The sequence below is a fragment of the Numida meleagris genome, chromosome 9, assembly GCF_002078875.1.
Source record: "Numida meleagris isolate 19003 breed g44 Domestic line chromosome 9, NumMel1.0, whole genome shotgun sequence".
NCBI lineage: Eukaryota > Metazoa > Chordata > Aves > Galliformes > Numididae > Numida > Numida meleagris.
In genome coordinates, this window is record NC_034417.1 from 12288356 (window position 1) to 12294273 (window position 5918).

The 5918-nt window shown below is 43.3% G+C and overlaps 1 long non-coding RNA gene across 2 annotated transcripts; it reads right to left on the reverse strand.

The window, feature by feature from the left end:
* On the reverse strand, positions 2292–5518 carry LOC110403995. Of its 2 annotated transcripts, none has more exons than XR_002442001.1 (3): positions 5437–5518; positions 3601–3712; positions 2292–3262 (listed from the first exon to the last, which is right to left on the reverse strand). It is a non-coding gene; the product is annotated as an uncharacterized LOC110403995 (long non-coding RNA). The 2 variants fall into 2 exon arrangements; XR_002442000.1 differs by having other exon boundaries at positions 5441–5511.

Here is a 5918-nt window from a genome sequence, read left to right on the forward strand (position 1 = left end):
AAAAAAACAACCTCAGCTAATTTTGGAACGTGTTTCGTCTTCACAAGATCCACTCATTTTGTAGCTAATTCTTTGTAAACTGTTATTCCTTTTGTTCCAAGTTTGGTGTAGTTTTACATCACACCAAGTTCAATGAAAGAAAAAACGGGAGAAGTGGTTTGAATTATTCCCCATCCCCTCATCCCACAAGAAGAACTTGGGTTTGAAGATCACTTTTTAATATGCAAGAATCCAGCCAAGGACGCCCTTGCTAATCTTTCAAAATGCAGCATTGTGCTCCTTCAAAGTATTGAAAGCTGCTTGGATTTTGATAGAATGAGTAACCCTGCATTAAACTTCTAATGGCTAACGAGACAGAATTTGGTTACGAAGGCTAAAATATAGAAAATATAAATCAGCAGCCTGCAATGAACACTCATCCTCTTTTACTTTCATTAAATCAGTTTTAAGCTAACTTTACCATTTGTCTCTCATGATATTTTCATTACTTTTCTATCCATTGAGGACAAGCTGGAACAGTTTTATCATTCATTTCTCTAATCTTCACTGCGGGTTATTCAAGCAACAGAGTCTGATGTTTTACCACCACTCCAAGCCCAGCTGTTGGTCTGTGCTGCCCTGTACTGTGCCTTACTGGTAGGTGGAAGGACGGAATACGCACCTTGAAAACCAAAACCTCCCTTCCAGCATCATTCTAAACTGGAGCAAATCATGAGAATGATAGGAGTGGCTTTTGTCATTCCTATTTCCTGCTAGACATTCACACAGACACTCCATCTAGCTTGGCGTGGTCTCTGTTCTCCTGTACAACTGCCCTGGATGTCCCTCAGGATCCCTTCCCCACTCTGTCCATAGGAAGGCTGAAGCCACGTGCATCCCATGGAATTTCAGTGGCTAAATGCTTCTTACCTAGTTGTGCTTTCACTAACATGGAGTCTGTCTTGTGTGAATAAACCAGCAAGGTTTGAATCAGTGGTATCAATGGGATTTCTGACTTAGGCTAAGCTATAAAGCTTTAATTTTGTTAACGGACACCTACAGAATCCCCCACAACCACAGCTCCTTGTGCCTAGAAAACATCTGAAGGACAATAACAGGGTTTATGTGAATCAGCTCTATAGTTATTTGTGGGGATTACACTGTAGCTGTGCTGGAAATAATGGTAATTCTCCAGTAATTGACATCAACAGCGTGATGCTATGCCCCGATCACTCTGCTTCTGCACTGCCACAGCCCAGGAGCGGAGCAGGCAGGACACAGTGCTGAAGCAATCAGTGCACTCCCGAGGGCTTCACACAGCATCATTGGGAACATCACCCGGGTGGACAGGGCCTGTGCCACTCTGCAGCCTGTCCGACAAGGAATAAATCACCGCTTTTTCAATCTTGACAGCTCGTTTCTCATAATTCCTTGAGAGATAGTAATTAAACATCACTGCATTAGAGCCAATACGTCCCAAGTAGGGAACAAACTCATAATCATGTAGCCATCACATTAAACAAACGAGCTGCTCATTAAAAATAGATGCAAAAGATTCAATTAGATCTGATGCTGTATTAAGAGTTTGAGGACATGCTGGCTTTATTTCTGCTGGTTTTAGGCAATAATGAAACAGCTTTTTGCAGTGACCCAAGAGGAACACGTTCCTTTTTTAAATACTTATTTCCTTCCTAATCTTGCAACTACTGTTAAGCACCTTTTCCATTAAGCAAAGAGGGGGAAAAAAGGGAGCTTTATTGTTTCCTAGCATTTCAGCTGGGTTTGGAGACATAGAAGAGTGAGGCAGCCCAATCTTTGCTCTGTACGTCATGTAACTAAGAGGAATGTAATAGAGAATCAAATCTCTTTAAGGATTACTGAAGACACAGACTTCCTTGCAGCTGTTATCTGCCTCTGTGTGTGCATGGAGCACTGGAGGAGCCCCAGTGCTGCAATGGGAGCGCTGCCTTTGCTGTGTCCCATAAGCAGCGCACTGCCTGAACTCAGAGAGCTGTGGCTTTGCCTTAAGCTTTGCAACTGATCCCTCTCTCACAGCTGGTTCCATTTAGAACTCCCTCTGTGGCTCTGCCCCTTGTGTTTTGGAAGCAAGTTTTGCCTCGAGCCCAGGCTGATGCTTGCTCTCCTTCCTCCTGAAGTGCTGTCCAGGGGACAGGGCTGCAAATTGCAGCTCCCTCTGAATCCATCACCTGCAAATGCAGGAGAGTCCCAGCAAACACTGAGACAAAATCAGCTTTGCTTTTCCCCCTGAATTTTTCACCTAGCCCACAATACATACACTGTCTGCATTTCATTATGCATGGGCAGATTATCCAGATGCAAATGAACTGCACTACGCCATAAATAAAATGTTTTCTTTCCTGACTTTGCCCTTTCTCTACATTGTAGCTCCAGTTTTTGCTAAGATTATTGCAGAAAACATTTATTTTAACGATCTGTTATATCACTGGTCTTGTTCAGCTGAGCTCCACTTCATTTGGGATAGTGCTGCTCCCTCCCCACGGTCTGGATAACCACAAGTTGACTGAGTACAGCGAGGAAAGACAAATTAAAACTGATAAAACAGCTTGATGCAGCGTCTGCTGTAGATGGCAAAATAGATTGGATTGATTGGGCATTTGTCTCAGAAACAGGGTGGTTTTGATGTATGTGCATAATATGAAAGTGAATTTGCTTCTCCCTAGAACTGCTGCATTTGATGCTGCGTAATTAAGAATTTCATCACCAGTCTGAGAAGTGCCCCTCAGTTTACACTGGGGCTCAGCTATATGGAGAAATCACCCTCTGGACACAACATGTTTTGGGAGGCCCAAGAATCCCAGCTGCCCTGGGATAGCGATATGATGGAAATTTAAAGGCTGGGAGCTTATGAGTGATATCATTATAGCAGCCAATTTCTTGACACCACCTTGCAGACCAATATATTCTAGCAAAGGCCACTAGCGTGAAAAGTCATCCCACTAACATCCAATTAAAAGGAACACAAAAGGGAACATTCTAGGTATCTTTTCCATCAAATTCCAGCTCTTGCTACTATGTTCAGCTGATAGCTGTCTCTTTCTTGCAATGCATAGCGTAGCGTGGGGAATAGCTTTGCACTGCCATTCCCACAGATCAGGAGATGGCAGTGGGGACATGGGCTCATCTCTCCAGTCCGGTGCTCACTATGTTTTTACATTCTCATGAAGACACAGAATCCTTCAGGAGAGGAATAGATGCTGGTTTTGTCTGTAGCACATGCAAACCTGTGTCTTCAGGAGGAGAGCTGCAGGCAGAGGACGAGCAGTCACTGCTGCTGTCTCTGCTGAAATATGCAGAACATATCTTTTGCTCACATACTTTTCCTTAGCCAGTTCATTTCCCATATAAAAGCTTTTTTTTTTTTTTATCCTCCCCTAAATGAGTAACAATTCCTTTTGTGTCATTTTACTGACCTCTCCAGGAAGGCCTTGCCTTAGGGGGAATCTATCTGTACATTTCTTCTGATAATGGGAAAGCTGTGACCACCCTCAGCTGAGCCAAGTAGCATCTCCCTTCACGTGACTCTGTTGTGAAAGCTCTTGACTGGAGAAAAAAATATGCAAAAGGTTTTTTTACACTTACAGAGCCTTCCATTCCCCATTGGCTGGATTTATTTCATCCATAAAACAAGAGCCTCAAAGGATCCCAGCCGTCTGTGCATGGGGTGGGTTGATTTGTATTCTGCCACTGTCGTCTGTAAGATAACAAATACAGGAGGAGAACATCAATCCTGATTTTTTTTTCCCCTTTCTTTATCTGTCCTCCCGTTCTCTGTTGCGCCATGACTGCTAATGGCATCCTGTTTTAGTGGTGGTTGTAATGAGATACGGATGCGAATGTTGTCTTTTTGCACCTGTTGCACCCATATGGATGCTGCCTGCAGTTCTTCGCTCCTCCCCTCCTGCTCCTGAGCTGAATTCATTTATCTCACAATTACAGATCTGTAGTCACAAATCCATTGGGTCAGGGAGATACGTAGAGCAAAGAGGTAGTCCACTCACCCCTCTGTATACTCTTGCACTGTTATTGCTCCCTTGCCTCCCTTCTTTCTGCTTTCAAAAGAGAGGGACAAATGCTCCATTCTTTGACTTCAGTTCCAGATCATTCACTACAGTCATTGTGTGTAACCAAGTTTAATTATTTATAAAGGTGAGACTTTCTGTACTTGTAATAAATTTCTCTATGCATAAAAAGCCAGAGATTCATAATACCCAAACCTAAATTATTTATCAGCCAGAAAGACTGCATGATCCATAGTGCCAGGGTGTTCCCAAGCACCTCAGCTTCCCAGAAGGGTTATCTCCTTTGGGCTGAGAAGGGATTTGACCTTGCTCTTTCTTTTCCCTTGAGTTTCCTTGACAGAGGAAAGCAGTGACATTATTCAAGCACAGATGAGGCTTTGCAAATTACACATTTACTAAGAAAAAATGCAGTATGGAGGCATGATTTGAAACTTTGGAACTGGGTACCTGTCCCTGCTCGAACAAACAGAAAGAGCAAAGGTGCCCATCAGGGCTACGAAGGGCAATATTTTCTACAGGCACTCACATGTGGCCCCAAAGTAGGCTTTATTGGTGCAGAGCCGCCTGAGCACATCTGCCCCACTTCAGCTGTGGTAGCAGTGACACAGAGCAGAACCTTTGCCCACGCTAAACCTGTGCTTTCATTCCCCCAACAAAATGGCAAAATATGATTTTCCCCTGCAGCAGAAAAGCAGAATGGAAAAAAAACAAACAGAAGAAAAAAATTCCACTTGTTAGGTGAACCTCAAAGCACGTTCATAAGCGCTGTTCACCAGAAGAAGTGTTTTGGGAAAAAAATTCTCCAGAGCAAAGCAGGCATCAGCACAAATGATACAGTGCAGTGAATCAAGGGCAGAAAGTTTCCCCCAGATTTGTATTTTTGTAAGGAACAGAGTTTTTTTTTTTCCTGTTCATTTTCAAGATGAAAGAACTGAGTAGGAAAAGAAAAATGTGCAGCTCTTTCCATCATGAAATACACACAGTGGCAGAATGCTGCATGCCTCATGTCAAAGGATCCATAGCATTGATTTCCTGAAATGAAAAATAAGTTTAGGGTGGAGTGCTTGGGAAAAAAAAAAAAAATCAATAAAATTTTAAAGTGACTGAATATAACTATCAACTCTAATGACAGCAGTCAAAAAGCCTTATCCAGTTCCATAACATTTTGGTGTCTGGACCTTTATTCTCATTAGATTTGTCATTGACACAACTCTGACCTTACTTTACCAATCTGTCTGAAATTAGATTAAAATTGGTGCAGCTCAAAAATCCCCTTGTTCATTCCTCAAAAGGTTTGTAGGCAAAAATTAAATAATGGAAAGCATGAAGTATAAGTGCCTGCAATGCAAACTGGGATTCTAAAACCCAACTAATTAGGAAAAATATTTTCAAATACCTACTGAGATTCTAGAAGTGGCCTTAGCTTCCAGCACCTACCACCCAAACCATCTCCCAGGCCACCAGCTACAAGACCAGAGCACAACAACCTAGGCCTTTCTGAAACTCTCTTCTTATTGTTTTTCCCCTTCGTCCCCACATGAATTGAATTATCTGCAATCAAGAAACACTCAGCCCACATGTGTCTGAGGGCTGCAGCTGCTTGGGGCAGATTCTCCCCATCCCTCTGACTCACGGTGCGGGACTTTCAACCCCAGCCTTGCCTATCATCACCACCATCACCAGCACCATGATGGGGCTTGTGTGCTCCTCTCTGCCTCCCAGTCAGTAAGAACCTGTTTGGATGGTGTTTGCTACCTGGTTGGCCCCAAACACTTCCTTGCTGCTGGCAACCAAGTGTGGTTTCTGGCTGACCTTCTGGAGGCTGTGGGCTCTTTGTTTAGATACTGCCTTGCACACCTACAGCCTGCTATGGTTGGA